The sequence below is a fragment of the Chiloscyllium plagiosum genome, unplaced genomic scaffold (genome assembly GCF_037043375.1).
Source record: "Chiloscyllium plagiosum isolate Xiang-an unplaced genomic scaffold, Cpla_swu_hap1 HiC_scaffold_34, whole genome shotgun sequence".
Classification (NCBI taxonomy): Eukaryota; Metazoa; Chordata; class Chondrichthyes; order Orectolobiformes; family Hemiscylliidae; genus Chiloscyllium; species Chiloscyllium plagiosum.
The window spans coordinates 4,500,599-4,521,446 of NW_028270172.1; the positions used below are offsets into that span (position 1 = coordinate 4,500,599).

At 40.6% G+C, this 20,848-nt stretch overlaps 1 protein-coding gene across 2 annotated transcripts in view; it reads right to left on the minus strand.

Moving 5' to 3' along the window:
* The window catches only part of LOC122564562 (cadherin-12-like), a 623,768-nt gene that overhangs the window by 392,662 nt on the left and 210,258 nt on the right, over positions 1-20,848 (minus strand). The window contains exon 1 of one of the 2 annotated variants that reach the window (XM_043719638.2): positions 15,712-15,803. The exons of the other annotated variant lie outside the window; for it this stretch is intronic. The gene's annotated coding sequence lies outside the window, so the exon portion shown is untranslated. Of the gene's footprint in view, positions 1-15,711; positions 15,804-20,848 lie in introns of those variants that run through there. 2 annotated transcript variants of the gene reach the window in all.

Below are 20,848 nucleotides of genomic sequence, written 5' to 3' on the forward strand. Positions count from 1 at the left end.
ATAAGTGATAACATTCTATTAGATTTCCTAATTACTTGTTGGCATTTAGCATTCATTTCAGCTCTCGATCTTTGAGTGGATGCCACATTTACACTATTCTGTGTTCAGACAGTTTTTCTGAATTCTCTGCTAGATGTATCTTAATACCTCTTTTACGTTGATAACCTCTGGGCATGAATGAATGAATGATTTATTGTCTCAAATATCAGTGAAAAGCATTCTGTCACCACAATCCAGCATCATTTTGAGGTACAAAAAGAATAAAAAGTACTTAAATAGACTTTATCTTCATCAGCTGGGATCAACAAATTCTGCAAGGTCTCTGCTCTTGGCCTACCGCATGTTCTACCCCCAGTGGGAACATTCTATGTTTACTTTCCTAATACATTTCATAATTTTACAGGCCTCTGTTTCTCTCTTTCTGTAATATCTATTGATAAGTGTCCTACAACAAACACATTAAATTGTACTAAGATCGGGAGGTGATGGCCAAGTGGTGTTCTCGCTGGATTGTTAATCCAGAGATCCAGGTAAAGTTCTGAGGACCCAGGTTCAAATCCCACCATGGCAGAGGGGGAAATTTGAATTCAATAAGTATCTGGAATTAAGAATCTAATGATGACCATGAATCCATTGTTGGAAAAACCCATCTGGTTCACTAATATCCTTTAGGGAAGGAAAGCGCTGACCTTACCTGGTCTGGCCCTACTGATGACTCCAGACCCACATCAATGCTGTTCACTCTTAACTGCCCTGTGGGCCATTAAGGATGTGTAACTCCTTGTTTTTGAACAGTTCTAGATTTTTCTATAACAGGAAACAATTTCTTCACATCTACCCTGTCAAGTCCTCTCAGAATCATATCTATTTTAATCAACTCATCTCTTACTCTTCCTTCAGCAGATAGAAGCCTAGTCAGACCAATCATTCCTCACCAGAGAACCAGTCCATTCCGGCTATTAGTCTTGTTAACCTTCTTTCAAATGCTTCAAAAGTGTTTGCATCCCTCCTTAAATAGTGTGACCAATAGTATGTGCAGTACTCCAGATGTGGTCTCACCAATGCTCTGTATAATTGAAGCATTACCTCCCTACTTTTGTACTCGATCCCCCCCTCCACAGTAAATGATAACATTCTATTAGATTTCCTCATTAAATGTTGTCACTGCATACTAATCTTCAATAATTCATGCACTAGGACTCTCAGATCCTCTGCATCTCAGCGTTCTGCAGTCTCTCTTCATTAAAATAATATGCTTATTTTTCATTCTTCTGTCAAAGTGAACAATTTCACCTTTTCCTCCCCCCTTTAAGGGTCCTCTCAGAATCACTGGACTTTTTTTTGGCAAGATTTTGCTTATTGCTTCCAATTCAAATTCAAGCAAAACTTTGCAAAATTATGTTCCATATGTAATTTCTGGGAACTGTTCAAACTCATGCAAAGAAGAAAGAATTTGCCATTGCACTGATGTCTTTCACAACTCCAAGATGTCCCAAAACACTTTCAGTCAACTAAATATATTTGAAGTGTAGCCATTGTTTAATGTAGGAAGTCAATGATCTTAAAAAAACATCCGGCTATAAATATTTGGTAGGACACTGGATCCCTGTCAGTATCCATTGTACTGCTGGTTTTGATCTACCCTGTGATTTCCATATTGCTTGTGAAAATTCCAACAGTTATCACTGTGCAGACAGCCTTTTATCTCCCAATCCTTCTTCAATTTTCGAATTTGGGTTTGAAATCTGGCTGCATAACATAAAATTCGCACCAAAAATAAACTCAAACCACATGATACATTTTAAGAATTATATTCAAAAAGATATACTTTTTGCTCATTAATGATGGAAAAACTACAACTACAGCTGAAAGGATCAGATATTCTATGCAGTCAACCGGCAGTTTAGAGTTCCCTGTGGTAATGATCCTAAGTGGTGTCCAGATCTGGATCTAAACTAAATCGTTACGCCATCAACAGATTCAATCACAAGATGTTCCCTATATCTGAGACTGATACGTTGCATTTTTACTCAACGTATTTCATCTGATTTCAACAAGGAATATTGTTGAGGCAAATATTTGGTCAGGTGTTGTTTTTCTATTCTGTGCATTTAGCTGTTTGAAAATATTCAGCCCGAGAGGAAACTAAATCCTGGAATTGCCTTCCTCCTGACATCGTGGGTGTACCTACAGCACATGGACTTCAGTGATTCAAGAAGGCAGCTCAGTTTTTCAAGGACAGATAGGGACAGGCAATAAATGTTGGTGTAGCTGGTGATATGCAAGACCCGTGAGGGAATATTAAAAAAAAATTGATTCTGTTTCTTCAGCGTGAATAGGGGAAGACTTTGAAGGATGGCTGCTCTTAATTGAATCTCAACAATAGATCAAACAAGTTTTCTGCCTGTCCATCACTGAGTGTGAGGTCTTTGTCCTCAGAATGGCCTGTCCACTAAAAGAGAAGTAGATATCAAGCAAGCCAGAGAGTGACCATCACTGACACCACTTCTTGTTCGCATGGTGTACCATAAAGTGCAAAGACCAGAAAGGTCTTGCATCATGGAACTGCTGAGGATGAACTGTGAACCCAATGCCACTGAACCACCCTCCTGCGCCCAGTACATCACCATTCTCAGACCTTCAAATAGACATTCCAGAATGAGAAATACATTTGGCCATTCTAAAGAATGGTCACTGGACTCAAAACATTTACTTGGCTTTCTCTCCACATGCTGCCAGGTTCTGCTGAGATTCTTCAGCAATTTCTGTTTTTGTTTCAGATCTTCAACATCCACATTGCTTTGTTTTATTATATTCATGTGGATTTGTTGCTACTGTAGCAACTTTGGCCACAGTGATGAGACTCCAGGCACATACACAAGATTGATAGGAAGGATCCCTCCAAATACCAGCTACACTATGGATTGTGGCTTGTTGGGAAGTTCTGACCATGAGTGACCAGATGTAGAGAGGCTGAATAGGCTGGGGCTGTTCCCCCTGGAGTGTCAGAAGCTGAGGGGTGACCTTATAGAGGTTTGTAAAATCATGAGGGGCATGGATTGGGTAGACCACAAGGTCCTATCCCTGGGGTGGGATAGTCCAGACCTAGAGGGTTTAGGTTTCAGGTGAGAGGGAAAGACTTAACAGGGACCTAAGGGACAACTTTATCACACAGAGTGTGGTGTGTGTATAGAATGAGCTGCCAGAGGAAGTGGTGGAGGTTGGTACAGTTACAGCATTTAAAAGGCATCTGCATGGGTATATGAATAGGAAGGGTTTAGAGGGATATGGGCCAAGTTATGGCAAATGGGACTAGATTGATTTAGGATATCTTGTCAGCATGGATGAGTTGGACCGAAAGGTCTGTTTCCGTGCTGTTCATCTCTATGACTCTGTGACTCTATGACTTTGTCAGTCTGCTCCAGCAAGTTTCCAGGAGAGTTGAACACCATGTGAGGTTTTGAGAATGTCACTGCCTGTTTGACTTGCAAGGAATGATCTTGATATAATATGCTCAAACTGAACAGCATACTTCATGGCAATGTGGTCAAAGCTGACCTTAAAACTATCAGAAAGGGATGGAATCACTGTATATCATGGCACTTGTCGTTGTGTACTTAGTGTCCAAAGGCACTCACTGTCAGAAAGGTTGGGGTCAGAGCAAGGCCAGCATTGGGTTGAGTTCCTGTATCACTGTCTGGACATTGATACATTCTCCTCTGCGCATATTCTGGTTCCATTGTGCTCAGATGCCTGTTGTATAAGGATGGTGGTGACCTTGAGAACTACAGATACTACTGCTCATACTTTGCAATGGGAGCTTGAGTTGAGGATACAGTATTGGATTCTCCCTTCTATCTCTTATGGTTTCCTCACTCTCTTACTTTAAAAAAAAAAATATCCTGATTGTCCATCCCTGGAGACAGCCTGATTAAACAATCCCTGACTAAATTAAACAATCTGATCTTGATCAGATGGGGAAGTGAGCAATTGCAATTCAATACAGATAAGTGTGAGATGTTGCACTTTGAAAAGTCAAACCAAGGTAGGACTATATAGTAAATGGTAAGGTCCTGAAGAGTGTTGTGGGACACAGGGACCGAGAAGTACAAATACTTAGTTCTTTGAAAGCAGCAGCACAGGTAGACAGGGTGGTGAACAAGGCATTCAGCATGCCTTAGGGGTGGCACAATAGCTGGGGTGGCACAGTGGCTCAGTGGTTGGCACTGCTGCCTTAGCACCAGGGACCCAGATTTGATTCCAGCCTTGGGCGATGTCTGTGTGGAGTTTGTACATCGGCCCCATGTCTCTGCCAGTTTCCTCTGGTTTCCCCCCACAATCCAAAGGTGTGTAGGTGAGGTGAATTGACCATGCTAAATTGTCCATAGTTTAGGTGCATGAGTCAGAGGGAAATGGGTCTGGGTGGGTTACTCTTCGGAAGGTCGGTGTGGACTTGTCGGACCGAAGGGCCTGTTTCCACACTGTAGGGAATCTAATCCAATGTTGGCCTTCATCGGTCGAGGCATTGATTACAGGAGTTTGGATGTTATGTAACAGTTGTATGAGTCGTTGGTGAGAACATACTTGGAGTATTGTGTATAGTTTTGGTCACCTTGTTATAGGAAAGGCATAGTCAAACTGGAAAGAGTGCAAAGAAGATTTACAAGGATGCTGCCAGGACCACTAGGCCTGAGTCATAGGGAAAGGTTGGTCAGAATAGGACTTTATTCTCTAGAATGTAGGAGAATGTGGGGTGACCTTATTGAGGTGTATAAAATCATGAGGAACATAGATAAGATGAATGCATATAGTCCTTTTCCCAGGTATAGGGAATTGAAAACGTGAAGTTATAGGTTTAAGGTGAGATGGGAAAGATTTAAGAAGGACCTGAGGTGCAATTTCTTCATGCAGAGAGTGGTGTGTTTATGGAATGGGTTGCCAGAGAAAATGATTGAAGCAGGTACAATGGGAACATTTAAAAAAAAACATTTGGATAGGTGCATGATAGGAAGGATTTGGAGGGATATGGACCAAATTCAGGAAATTGGAACTAGCTGCAGGGTACCATGGTCAGCATGGACCAGTTTGGGCCGAATGGCCTGTTTCCATGCTGTATTATTGTAAGACTCTATAACTCTAACCCAGAATTTCAGTGAAGAGGTCACAGGAAAGCAAACAAAGCCAGCCCAGCTCCACCAATAGCCACTTGCCACGTCAGCATGCACGTGATGCAAGCTCCAGACCAATACCATTGCAAACCACACGATTGAAACAATTAGACATGTCACAGAAAAACTGCGGGGAATACCTGCTGCCCCTTGGTTTTCAAGATCTCACCAGGAACACAGGCATTCCTCATACCTAGCCGACCGTCCGAATTTGGAAATATGAAACTCTACTCGAAAACATGATAGAAACTAATTCCTTGAAAAAACTTTAAAAGTTAGGGTTACAGGTTAAAAGTAAAGGATGCATAGGACACAGCACAATAAATCTGTGAAATACAAAAGTAGATATAACTAGAGAAACTCAGCAGGTCTGGCAGCATCTGTTGAGAGAAACAGACTTAACATTTCTCCAGAACAGTTCTGCAGAAGAGTCACTGGACTTGAAATGTTAACTTGGCTTTCCCTCTCCACAGATGCTGTCAGACCTGCTGGGTTTTTTCAGAAATGTCTGCTTTTGTTTCAGATTTCCAGTATCCGCACTTCCTTTTCTGAAATTTTAGCTTGATCAAAGAGGCAGTAAGGTCAAGATGGGCCAAAGGGTCTCCTATGTCACAGAATCCCTACAGTGTGGAAACAGGCTATTCAGCTCAACAAGTTCACACTGACCCTCCAAAGAGTAACCCACCCAGACCCTTTCCTCTCCTGGTCTAGATTTACCACTGACTAATGCCCCTAACCTACACCTCCCTGAACACTATGGGCAATTTAGCATGGCCAATTTACCTAACCTGCATACCCTTGGATTTTGGGAGGAAACTGGAGCACCCAAAGGAAACTGATGTGGACATTGGGAGAATGTACAAACTGCACACAGACAGTCCCGCAAGACTAGAATCAAACCCAGACCCCGGCGCTGTGAGGCCGCAGTGCTAACCACAGAGGCACCATGTCATAACATTCCAGGATTCTATGACCTAGTGGCTTGAGCAATGCTTCTAAAGTTGTGAAACGTGTAATGAGCTTGGAATGAAGAAAGACAGGCCTGGGTTTGTGTTCCAGGGCTGGAACATCAGTTTCAGAACATTTCCTAGCTCTGTAATCCCGACCTTGTAAACGATCGCTCAGAATTCAGAACCTTCAATGTGGGTGGACAGTTTCATTGGAATTGAGGATGGGAGACCCTAGAATGATGAGAGACAAACTGAGCAAAAGGCTTCTCTTTGAGGAACGAACTCCGTGTTGAGGTTTTGAAAAAGAAAACAAGCAAAACATCCTTCTAACAGTCACGCCCCCTCATTTCTCCCCACTCAATCCTTGTACCCAATCCATCTCACCCCTTGCGTAATGTATTCTTGTACTCTTCATACTCATGTCTATCTCTCTGCCCTAGCTCCCAACCCTTCATGCTTGATTGCAATTCATGCCAACCCATGCCCCACCTAACCAACAACCTTTGCATTTACACTTAGAATTCCAACTCATCCAATATCCACTATGGGCAGACCTAAAGAGTCAGGGAGAGATTCAGTAAGATGAAGTTTTAAGTGTCTATTGTAGACCTTGCTATATTCAGGGGGAATAAAAATTCTTATTCATAAAAATTCATTGTCTGTATTTACATAGCACAATGGAGGATGGTGGTGTAAACATAGAAACAGCAAAACTAGATGTGGGATTAGGTCATTTGGCCTTTTGAACCTGCTATATCTTTCAATATGATCCTCTATCTCAAAGCCATATTTCCACTTTCTCATCATCCCTCATGATGCCTTTAATATCTAAAAAAGCATCTCTGTCTTTCTTGAGTATATTCAATGACTTGGACTCCACAGCAGTCTCTGGGAGAGAATTCCACAGGTTCACTCCCCTCTGAACGAAGAAATGTTTCCCTATCTCAGTCCTAAGTTCTCCACCCAGTACTTTGAGACTATGTCTCCTGCCTCTAACCTGCCCAGTTAAGGGAAACATCCTCCCTGCATCTCCTCTGTCCACAATTGTCAGAATTTTCAATCATCCTCCTAAACTTTAGTAACTACAGGCCCAATCAAACCCAACTCTCCTCACATGACAGTCCTTCCATCCTCAGTAACATCCTAGTGAACCTCCACTGCACTCCCTTTATAGCAAGGATATCCTTTGTTAGGTGGAGAAACCAAAACTGCACACACTACTCCAGTCCAAAGATGTGCAGGTCAGGTGAATTGGCCATGCTAAATTGCCCATAGTGTTGGGTGCATTAGTCAGAGGGAAATGGGTCTGAGTGGGTTACTCTTTGGAGGGTCGGTGTGAACTTGTTGGGCTGAAGGGTTTGTTTCCACACGATAGGGAATCTAATGAAAAAAAACTGTGGTCTCAGTAAGGCCCCATAAAAATGCAGGAAGACATCTTTACTCCTGAATTCATGTCTTCTTGCAATGTATCATCCATTTGCATTCCTAATTGCTTGCTGTAGCTGCCTGTTCATTTCTTTGTACATCCACACTTCGACCATTTAAATAATACTGTCTTTCTGTTTACTGCTTTACTTTTATCCATGATGTACTGTATCTGGTATGTGTTTGTTCACTCACTCAACTGGTCTAAATCATCTTGAAGCATCTTTGCATCCTTCTCACAACTCACAATCCTGTTCAGTCTTAAAAATGTTGCATTTGGTTCCTACATCCAGATCATTGATATATGCGGTGATTGGCAAGGACCCAAGCACTGATTCTCATGGTACCCCACTAGTCACTGGCTCATTTATTCTCACAATTACTTCTTGTCTGTCAATCAATTCTCGATATGTGTTTATATATTACTTTCTATCTAGTGAGTTTTAATTTTGCCTTCTTCTGAGGGACCTTATTGAAAGCTTTCTGAAAATCCAAATGCACCACATCCACTAGTTTTGCCTTATCTATTCATGAATTATACCCTCGCAAAGCTCCAGTAGATTAGCTTGTCCTTTCATAAAATTGTAATGTTAGTGGGCAGGCATGGCGGCTCAGTGGTTAACACTGCTGCCTCACAGCACCATGGATCTGGGTTTGATTCCAGCCTTGGATGACTGTCTGTGTGGAGTTTGCACATTCTCCCCATGTCTGTGTGAGTTTCTTCTGGGTGCTCTGTTTTCCTTCCACAATCCAAAGATGTGCAGGTCAGGGTGAATTGGCCATGCTAGGGATGTATGGGTTAGGTCCAGTAGTCAGGGGTAAATGTAAGGGAATGGGTCTAGGTGGATTACTCTTCAGAGGGCCAGTATGGACTTGTTGGGCCAAATGGCTTGTTCCCACACTGTAGGGATTCTATTATTAAGAGGCCAGGAGAATGTTCTGGGGATAGAACTTAAAGTCACTTCATTAAAATCAGAAACTTAAAACATAACTCAGTGATAGATACCCCAGATTAGTGCTTTTGATTCTTGTAAAAGAAAACACGCACCTGGTTCACCGATATCCTTCAATGAAGGAAACCCACTGCCCTTATCTAGAAAGGCCTCAATGTGACTCCAAACTCAATGTAATATAGTTGATTCTTAACTTCCCTCCGAAATTATGTTGCTTTAACTGCCTCAAAAGGACAATCAGCTATAACTTCATCATTAACACTCATATCCCATGGAAAATATAAACAAAATAAAATAAAACCTTAAAACAACAAACGTTTTATTCAAGTGTACAATTCCTTACATTATTGGAAGCATTGGAATTCAAAGTCCCACTTCAAGTAGACTAGATGCCCCAAACAAATTGAAATGGCAAGCACCTGGCTGTGAAAATGGAGGGCCATGAAACAGTCATCCAGCAGCCATCCATAGTACATAGAACAATACAACGCCCTCAATGTTGTGCCGACCTGTGGACTAATCTAAGACATCTCCCTACATTATCCCATCATCACCCATATGCTTATCCAAGGATTGTTCAAGTGTCCCTAATGTGGCTGAGTTAACTACATTGGCAGGTAGGGCAATCCCACACCTTTACCACGCTCAGAGTAAAGAACCTGCCTTTGACATCTCTCTTAAATCTATCACCCTACAATTTGCTACTATGCCCCTCGTACGAACTGACGTCATCATCCTAGGAAAAAGACTCTCACTGTCCACTCTATCTAATCCTCTGACCATCTTGTATGTCTCTATTAGATCGTCACTTAGCCTTCTTCTCTCCAAAGAGGATAGACCCAAGTCCCTCAGCCTTTCCTCTTAAGATCTTCACTCCAGACCAGGCAACATCCTGGTAAATCTCCTCTGCACCTTTTCCAATGCTTCCACATCCTTCCTGTTCAATGGGCGACCAGAACTGTACACAATATACCAAGTGAGGCCACACCAGTATTTTGAATAGTTGCAGCATGACATCATGGCCTTGGAACTCAATCCCTCTACCAATAAAATCTAACACACCATATGCCGCCTTAACAGCACTATCAATCTGTGTGGAAACTTTCAGGGATCTATGTACATGGACATCAAGATCCCTCTGCACACCCACATTCCCATGAATCTTTCCATTGACCCCGTATTTTGCCTTCCTGTTATTCTTCCCAAAGTGAATCGCCTCACATTTAGCTGCATTGAACTCCATTTGCCACCTCTCAGCCCAATTCTGCAGTTTATTCAAGTCCCCCTGCAGACTACAAAATTCTTCCAAACTGTTCATTACTTCACTGACTTTAGTGTCATCTGCAAACTTACTAACCCATCCACCTATGCCTGCATCTAAGTCATTCATAATGGTCCCAAATCCTTGTGACACACCATTAGTAACTGGACTCCAGGCTGAATATTTTCCATCAACCACCACTCGCTGCCTTCTTTCAGAAAGCCAGTTTCTAATCTAAACTGCTAAATCACCTTCAATCCCATGCCTCCACATGTCTTCCAAAAGTCTACCGTGTGGAACCTTATCAAAGGCTTTACTGAAGTCTATGAACACCACGTCAAATGCCCTATCCTCATCCACATGCTTGGTCACCTTCTCAAAAAACTTAGTGAGGTTTGTGAGACACGACATGCCCTTGATGAAATCATGTTGACTATCTCTAATCAAATTGTTGCTTCCTAGTTGATTATAACTCCTATCTTTTATACTCTTCCAAAACTTTTCCTACAACAGATATTAGGCTCACTGGTCTGTAATTACCTGGATCATCTCTACTGCCCTTCTTGAACAAGGGCACAATATTTGCAATCCTCCAGTCCTCTGGTACTAAACCTGTAGACAGTGACGACTCAAAGATCAAGGCCAAAGGCTCCGCCATCTCCTCCCTAACTTCCCAGAGAATCCTCGGATAAATCCCATCCAGCCCAGGGGACCTATCTACTTTCACACCTTCCAGGATTGATAACAACGCCTCTTTATTAACCTCAATCCTTTCTAGTCTAATAATCCATATCTCAGTCTTCTCCTCTACAATATTCTCCTTTTCTTGAGTGAAAACAAATGAGATCCACTAATAGAGACTCTTAGGCTTAAGTCAACAATATTAAATAACAAACAATGATTTTGTTTTTAAATAGTCGAGATATTTCTTTGTTCTGAAGGGATTTAAAGGGCAGGACTTTTAACTACCTTTACAGTTTAACCTATCTGTTTGACATGTACTTGTACAATTCAAATATAAGCTCCACAGCCACAAATTTATGTATTTTTAATGCACGTGAATATCTACATTTATCAATCACAAACATCACCTTACTACCACAATGTGCAACCTAATTGCATCCTAAGGTTTCATGAGACCATACCCAAAGGGGTACTTTATATTTCTGAAAAGGTACTCTAGTTATCTAAATAAATCCTCAAAGTTTAGAACTATTTAAACAGGCCTAATTTGCACCCAATGTGTTTCAGACTCCCAGTTACCAAAGTTGTACAGGAGCGGAGGCACCTGTTAATTTCTAGGTCAGCTGCCTCCACAAAATGCAAGCTGCCTCATTCCCTCTCTCTGCATAAACCATCACTGACATGTTGGGGTTTCCGCTACGTTCAGCTACTTCTGCCATTTTTGCCACAAAATGGAAGCCTAAGCCTGAGCTTTGACAGGTACAGGAAATCAAAAGGTTGTGTTTCAGACTGATAGGTACATATTGAAACTTCAGCATGTAGCTTCTGTTTTTGTTCTGTTAACGCCAAGTAATTGCCTTCAGCCCAATGGATAATTCCCTATTCTCTGGAAATTCCTCCATTCCTGTTGCAGCTACCAATAAAAATGCTTCACTTTAATGAATGAAGCAGATTGTAAGATTGGTCTATTAATCACCTGTCCTTGAGGACTGTACATTTCCAGCTGGCTATGGATTGCGATGTATTGTGATATGTAAGGTAACAAATCTGTGCAAGACAAAGTGGACACAGCAACCATTCTTCACTTATGCATTATTTTTCACATGTTTGCACATTTGCAATCATTCTAAGATATTCATTAAAAGATTAGAGGATTCTCCTTAGTTGATCTCAGTTTTTATCCAGAACAATGATGCTAAGAATTCTGCAGCCCAGGATGACATTATAGGGCAGCATCACGTGTAGAATGCACAGGTTTGTCTGATCTCATGATGGAGAAGGTAACTCTGAGTTAAAACATCTGCTAATGTAGCAGAGAGAGAGAGCAAGAGAGGGAGAGATTTCAGTTAAGTAAGGTGAGTTTTCATGTTCCAACATGTACTTTCAGGTGATCATGTCAATTATTTTAATTTTCCAGATGAAACGCTGGTTCTCTTGTCAATTAAATGATTTCCGTCATTAGTTAATTTCCGGAAAACGAGATTGTTTGAAAACAGTGCAATACTGACGGAACACAGCATGCTCAGCAGGCAGATCTTCTGATCAACCTGAACTGAACACCAAATAAAAGTGAGATTCTATTATCTTCATATATACATGTCAAGATTTGAAGAGTTGAAAGTCTCTTCCACTGACTATTTAATGATTTCAACACTGCAGCAGATTGTTTGTGCTGATATGATCCTCACTGATCCTTATCATAAAATGAAATATACTAATATTTCAGCTGATACATATTAATGATCTGGATCTTGATGTGCAAGGGGCGTTTCAAAGTTTGTAGATGCCACAAAGCTTGGAAGAATTGCGAACTGTGAGGAGGATGATGTGAAGCTCCTAAAGGACAAACACAGTTGGTGGAATGGGCAGGTCGGTGGCAGATGAGTTTCAATGCTGAGAAATGTGAGGTGATGCACTTTGGTAGGAAGAATGTTGAAAGACAATCTTGAGCTTACAATTCTAAAGAGGGAGCAGGAGCAGGGGGATTTGGATATATATATGTGCACGAATCATTAAAGGTGGCAGAGCAACTGGAGAGAGCAGTTAATATATCATTCAGTACTTCTGGCTTTATTAACAATGCAATCAAAAGCAAGGAGGTGGTTTTGAATTGTAGAAGACCCTTGGCCTTGACTAGAGTAATGTGTACAATACTGGGTACCACATCATAGGTGAGATGTAAATGTGGTTCATAGGAATGGCTCCAGAAATGAGAAACTTCAATTATGGGAATAGATTGAAGAAATTGACAGCACATTGATACACAGCACCAGGGCCCTGGCTTCAATTCCAGCCTCAGGTGACTGTCTGTGTGGAGTTCGCATATTCTCCCTGTGTCTGCGTAGGTTTCCTCCAGGTGCTCTGGTTTCCTCGCACAATCCAAAGATGTGTAGGTTACATGAATTTGTCAAGCTAATTTGCCCATAGTGCCTAAGGATGTGTAGGTTAGGTGCATTATTCAGGGATATATGTAGAGTAATAGGGTAGGGGAATGGGTCTGGTTAGGAAATTCTTCAGAGGGTCAATGTGGACTTGTGGGCCAAATGGCCTGTTTCCACACAGGAGGGATTCTATGATTCTAAATTGAAACCATTCTCCTTGAAGAGAAGAAGGAGGAGGGGAGATTTGAAAGAGGTCTTCAAAACTATGAGTGGGCTGGACAGAGTAGATAGAGAGAAACTGCCCCCACTCATAAAAGGAACAAGAATGAGAGGGCATAGATGTAAAGTGATCTACAAAAGAAACAAAGATGTAGTGAGAAAATTCTTTTTCACTTAGCGAGTTTTTAGGGTCGAGGAAACAGTGTCTTGAGAAGTGGTGGAGGTAGGTTCAATTGAGGCATTTAAGGGGTCATTGGATAGTAATTTGAATAAAAATAAAATATGGGCAAAGATATGAGGGGCATGCCACAGATGGGCACCCGATGATTATGTTTATTTGATGAGCTAGTGCAGGTACAAAGGACTGAATGGCCACATTCTGCACCTTTAACAATTCTGTAATTCTTCTGTGATATACCACATTCTGTACTGAAAAGGATGAATAATCTCATGCATTCACTGAAACTTTCTGCAGAATCAAACTTTAGCCTACAACATCACAGACCAAGCAGAGTTATTAAAACATGATGTTAATACAATTCCATTTCCTTGAAAATTTTATTTTTAAAAAAATTGTTTTGGGATGTGAGTGGTTGCCCACTGGGGCAGTATTTGTTGCCCATCCCTAATTGCCCTGGAGAAGTTGATAAGAAGGTGAGCAGTCCATGAGGTGTTGGGGACACTGTTGGGGCAGGCCAGGCCAGAGGCAGCACAAAATGGCTGCCCATAGAGTTGGCATGGAAATGGCAGAGAAGACTTTTAGTGATAGAGATAGAAATAGCTTGTTTAGTTCAGTATTAAAGCGAGATCATAAGTTAGGACAGTGGCAACTTTGAGAATAAGATAAATCCAAGGTAACAAGGTCTAGGTGGAGTAACAAATCTTTCAAATTGAAATACAAGGAGTTTTGTAGAAATGCACAGTTTCAGATGTTCATACCAGACAATCTGATAAGAACATGGCTGGGAACAGTCCGAAATTTGTAGTTTGGCAAGAATTAAAATCAAAATATGATTGCACAATAATAAAGACTGTTTCGGTAACGGACTACAGTGTATTGGGAAATTAAGAAATGCAATCTACACCTAATGTTAAGAAATTTGGCTGAATTCCTTTAAACGAAGGAATATAGACAGCAGAGGGGAGACACCATCCTATCAGCGAGGGGGACTTAACGATAAATGGGGAAACCAGATACCTTCGGAAGAGCACTAGCTTGACTTCAAGAAAATATACAAAGGCAGCTTCGCAACCAAAATAAGCGAACGTAGATAATGATGGAGACCACTCGATTGAATTCGTTCATTCAAGAATCAAGGGAGGAAGGATCCAGACAAATGGTAATGTTAAAGGGGAATGAGAATGTATTTTATAAAATCTAAAGAGTTCAAACAAACTTATTGAGCTGTGAAATTGTTTGAGTTTCAGTTATATTAATGGAATTTGAATGGATGTTGTCTTATCAAGTAAAAAGTTAGTGTAGAAATATTCAGAGTAGTGACAGTAAATTTCATCTCAGACGCAATGTCCTGTTTAAAACACATTTACAGATGGCATGTGAACAGAAGGAGTCACGCTTGCAGCTGCAAGGTAAAGGGGCAGTGTTTGTCTGACCTTCCAGTGTCAAGTGAGACAGAAGCTGTTCACAACACAAAAGAATTCTAACATTAGGAGTAACCATATAATATCAGATATAGTTAAATTTACTATTAGAACTGATGTTATGAATTTTAAAGCAGTTAGTAGAAATTAGCATCTTCTGTATCCCCTGTAATTAGGGTAGTTGGGAATACAATCAATAACAGAATTTGAAGTGTCCTTAGAGATAAGACAGTATCTAATTTATTAGTAATTAATAGGATGCAGCTGATAAATGTCTGAGAAACTGTATAACTGCCAGAATTGGAAAGTAAATTAATGAGAAGCATTGTAAGATCCCAAGAATGAGTGATAAAGGTGTCTAGTGACATCACAAGATTATGGGGAACATAGGGCTGTCCTTGAAGATGTCCATCATTGACTATATTTGCAGGATTGGATGTATAGATTGGGAGGACAATGACACCAATGTTACTTGTGATTATCATAACGCAAAATGTATAAAAATAACGTACTTGACTGGGAGGGGCAGAGTGTTTGGTGGACACTGTTCCAGGAGCCTCTCCCATGGTGCATGGTGAAAGATCTCTGGGTAAAGATCAATTGTGCTGCTAAACATGGAGCTCAAGGCTCCTCCTTGACATCCTTCCCCAACAGACACCTAAAATGCAGTTTGAAAGGGAAATTTTTATATGCATGGTTCTAAAATTAAACTTTGACAGATATTTACCACAGAAAATATTCAATGGCATAAGAAAATCACAAAATTCTGTGGTTTCAATTGTTCTCTTCCTGTCACTACATCACTTATGTTAACCTCAGGTACAGGTTAATGTCTTCATATAAACTCCATTCTAATTTACTGCGCTCGATATTTTCTTATCAACCTGTTCAGAGATATTATTTCATAGCTCTGGAATGGGTGGTACTTGAACTTGGGTATTCTCAGTCAGAGGTTTGGACATTAACACTGCACCACAAGAGCTCCCTGACCTACTGGTCTGTAAACATGGCCTTATCGATGAACAAGCAATTCACTAGCACAGCTGACTTATCTTCTGATCCTCTTACCTTCCACCAATAAACTTGTGGAGTTCCACTTCATATATTTTCTGGGTTGACCCTTTAACTCATCGCTTTCTCCCATGAACCAGAATGTGATTTTATGTGATCTTCCTCATCTTTGGAAGGAAATAGGACGAGCATTTTATTAATAGGCAACTTAGGTTGTAAACTGCCAAAATTACAAAATAGTAAATTAGAAGAGGCAACAATGACAAGGATGCGCTATAGATTTACAATAGTTACAGATTTAACAATCACTGCATGTCAGTTTGCAAATAAAATACCATTGTGTCTGCTGAACCAACGGTCCCTGAGATAGGAACCTTGAATATTAATATCAGCTAGTGCCTCACTGTTGGCTTTCCACAGAGTCTGCCTGATCTACGTCACCTGCCTTTCAAATGAGCTACCCAATTAAACAGAAAAAGTTTGAGATATTTGAATTGTTAATTTGAATGGGACAATATAAATAAATGTATGTGGATCTGAAAGTCAAATACTTATTCTAATTGAAGAAGCTTTCAAATAAAGGACTTGGATTTCTTTTTTGTTTCTTTTTATTGCCTTGTTTTTCAAATTTTTTTCACTTAAGAATCTGTACCTCGATACCTTTGCACTTAAGATGGTGCTGTAAGTGGTGACAATGAAGCTAATTCTAATTCTAATTCAGAGCACATATATATGCATATTGACATGACTGGTTTAATGGCTGCTGTGAATAATGCCGTAGGCAAAAAAAAGGGCATGTGTTCCTTTCAGTCTACATGGGCTGAAGCAGAAGATGTGTGGTTTGTTGCTCACACCCCGATACTGACACATGTTTTGGGTTCAGATGGATTTGCATTTCAGACAGCTGAGAGGTGTCAGTATCAATTGGTGTTGTGGAAAATCCCTGTTGTGTTCTACCACAGTGTAAGTGACCTGCTGCATTCGACCTGATGAATTTAAAATTAATACTTGTTACAAAGGCCAGTTTCTGAACAGATTGATTAGCGTGGAGAAATTGGCCTTTTAAATCAAAATTCCTGCCACTACTGAGCCATCAACAACACTGGATGCCTTGGTTGCTAAGGTACAAATGTCAGGAATATTGTACAAATGTACCACCCTCATTTACATTACTTTTTTTTTACACTTTAGCTACATTCAGCCTCACTTATTCCATATCAGGTGCCTCACACAGCATCACTGTACCATAGATTACAACACAGGGAGAGCGCGTTCAGCTCAATGTGCCTCTGCTGCTTGAGTAGGCTATCCACCCATTCTAATCCAGAACCTAGCCCCTAGCCTTGCAGGTTCTTGGACTTCACATGCTGACCAGGGCATAAATTTTTAGCATAAATTTAAAGTTCAACCATCATACTGAGCAGCAAACCCCAGACACCCCCCAGTCTCTGGCTGGAAAAGTGTTTCCTCATGCCCCTTCCCATCCTCTTAAACTTGTGCCAGCCTTAGACATGAACTCACTCCAACCTCTGCTCTTACAAAGTCCTAATCACCATCCCCTTCCTGTTTCTTGAAGTGGAACTGGTTCTTGATTCAACAATAATTTGTTGTTAAAATCTTCATCCTTTTATACAAATCCCTCCATTGCACATCATGATACAATTCTCTGAGTTATTTCAGATCCTCCAGTTTTGTCCTCTATTGCAACCTCACTTCTGTCACTCACAGGAAGTAAGTGTCATCAATCATCCATCTTCTATCCTCTCTCTCTTGTACCTTCCCTTGCCATCTGAAACCTACCAATTGGCCACTGATCCTAAAGTCTCTATTTTTGGCTCAGTGTCAATTTTTGGTTGTTTGAAATTTGTATGAAGGATTTTGGAAATTTATGATGTATTGGGAATTCTTTTTAATCTGTTCATAGGATTTGGGTATCTTTGGTCAGGCCAGCATTTGTTGCCATCCCTAATTGCCCTGGTAGTGAGCTGCTTTCTTAAATTGGTGCAGTCTTTGGGGTGTAGGAACACCGACAATAGCGCCAGAGACTTAGATCCAGAATTTTCACCCAGTGACAGTGAAGGACCGCTGATATAATTCTAAATTAGCATTGAAGGGAAGATGTTCCCATACATTTACTGCCCTTTTTCTACTACATGGTAGAGGTCACAGGTTTAAAAGCTACTTTGGTGGGCTGCTACATTGCCTCTTGTAGATCACACATTCTGTTGTCACTGTCTATCAGTAGTGAGAAGATGAATGTTAAAGTCCGTAGTTGCAGTGACAATCAAGCGGACTTCTTAGTCCCAAGTTTGACAAGTTTCTTGAGTGGTGATGCTGAACACATCCAGGCAAGTGGAGACATCCCAGCGCAATCCCTGCATTATGTTATTTACTGATCACTATGGATCACCTACAGAGACTCTCAGAAATATCCAGCTCCCTACAATGGCCACAGGCATAACTCTCATAAAGTTTGGATAAAGTTGCATATGAAGCAAATGTTCGAATAAAACCGACAAAGTGGTCTGTGCATGAATTTTGAAAACTTCATCCTGGTAACTGTAACTCTCCCTCAACTTGCTGTACTCTTGATGATCAGCATTGACTCTTGAAAATAAAAATTGTGAAAGAAAGATACACCAATCGAGTTATATTTGAGTAGACTTTGCAAATTTGTACAGTTTGACAAAATTCCACTTCAGGAGATGAACAACATTGTTCAGAACTTGCAGTATGTTCCATACAGAATAACAGCAACATCTTGCATTTATATGGCGCTCCTAAATTAGCCATGTTATAAAACAAGTTTGACATTAAGCATGATGAGGAGAGAGTGGGGAAAATAACCCAATGCTTGATTAATGAAGTAGATTTTGAGAAGCATCTTGAAAGAGGAGAGAGAGATGGAGAGTCACCAGGTTCAAGGAGGAAGTCCAGAGCTTTGGCAAATAAATCGATAACTCTGACTGGCAATGTCTAAAACTGGAAATGCACAAGAGGCCAGAGCTGAATGATTGATTGTATTATAATATTAAAATTGTCATTGAAGATCACATTTTGTACTCTGTGTCTGAAGTCCTGATATATATACTCATCAGGACAAGTACTGCTCCAGACAGAAGTGAAATGACACATAGAAGAGAGACAATTAAGATATAGAATGAATAGGACACGTAACACAGAGATAACGAAAACCTTAAAGCAGCTCTTTCAGGAGCCCAGAATCTCTACATACAAGCTCCTTAAGATGAACAGAAAAGCCTTAGGGACTTTGCTCCTGCTCTGTTCAACTCTAGAAAGATAAATGCATTCCACAAAACATCAGCAGTGAATGCAATCTAACCTCAGTCTCATTGAGCTGAAAATCAACCTTTCAGAGTTCACAGGCTTCAGCCCATCTCAAATGAATAAACAGAGACAGCGCTGAGAGACTTCAATGAGATGCAGAGCAGTGACATCTGCTCAATATAGAGACACTTTCATTCCCCATGTCCCTGATGACTTGGAATGATGCCACAAGGGATATATACGAGCTGGTATTTAATTTTCAACAAACAAATGGTCTAAAATAATTGGATGAACTATAGTTCTGTTCAATCACAACAATTCCATCCAGCCAGTGTTCATTATTTGTGATTGTATCTTGTGTTACAATGCAAAGTTATATTAAACAATATTATAACTGCAGCCAATTGAATATATTAACACTGCCATGGACTTTGAATTCCAACATGAAGCAGCAAGATTGTTTTCTTTCATTTTGTTTAATGGTGATCAAATATATGAGGGTAACTTGTTAAAGTAATAAGTCACACAGTGACCGGGTGGAATTACTAAGGCTCACAGCCCACTTTGGTTGAACACATATACAAGATGTAAAGCATTAGATTACAACAGTGCTGTGGGTGAAACAGTTTCTCAACTGTTGTTAATTCAACTTTATCAGGTGACCACATTCAGTTACACAATCACATACATTGCCCTGAGGACCTTTGCAGCATATTCCTTTGAAATGTACAAATTGGAAGAAAAGAAGATTTGCAAATTAAATACAGAAAAAATAAAGGCAATGCATTGTTACTGTTTGACATCAACAATGAGCCATAAAGACAAGAACTACAGGGGTTGGTTTATCCTACAGGCAATCTGCCATCAGAAAATTGCTACAGCCCCTTAGCTTGCTGAAGGTGAGTGGGATGACTCGAAAGCAGTGCTGGGAGACTGTGCTGGCTGCTGAGAGACTGGGGAGGGGGGATATCTCATTACAGCAGGTGAATGTGGTATTAAACCTCTGGTGGGGTTTGGATTGTCATGGAAACAGTGCATGGTGCAGCATAAAGTGGGGCTATTGCCCATTGCACAGCTCTTTGGATAACCCATCCAATTATTCAATTTCCACCAACAACACTAAACCAACCGGATTTTCTAGTTATCATTACATTGCTGTTGTTTGGAGCTTCCTGTGCAGCAATTGGTTTCCATCTTGCCCTGCAATAACATGCAGTGTTTGGCAAATCCTAATGGCATGAAACATAATCTGTAAGCAGAAGTCCTCCTTTATTCTTACTGGCCCCTTCTTCCCTTAACCCTAAAAATGTAACTTTTCATGTAACATTCCAGGGCTTCTCCAAGTGAGTGTTGATGCCCAGATATTGTTAACCACCCCGCCCCCCCCCCCACCTCACCCCATTTTGGAGCATAGTCATTCATATGCTTTGAGATCCCAATTTGCAGAGAGTAGAGTGGTTGAAGGGCACTTGGCTTCCCAGGAGCAATGTTCAGAGTAAATACCATGCACACGGTGTACATGGGACATTAAGGAACTCACACTGTTTTCACTGCACTATCAGCCTCTGCTAATTACAATGTGGGGATGCTGGAGTTGGACAGGGATGGACAAGGTCAAAAATTACCTCACACACACACAATTTATTTCATTCAAGATTCTTTTTCTGTGAATTTAAAAAATGAAACCTGACCTCAGCTTAAAACGTAAACAGATTCTAAATGGGATCTTACACCTACAGTGCATTTTCTAACCTGAGATTTCACCACTTGTACATTGATAAAGCCTTTAATTATCTAGGGATAAAGACTTGAAAGGAATCTGGATTTTGCATTTTAATCAGCAGTCTACCTCCTACCTGATTAAAGGATTCAACTAGGGCTGCTTAAAGTTGTTAACTTTTTGCTT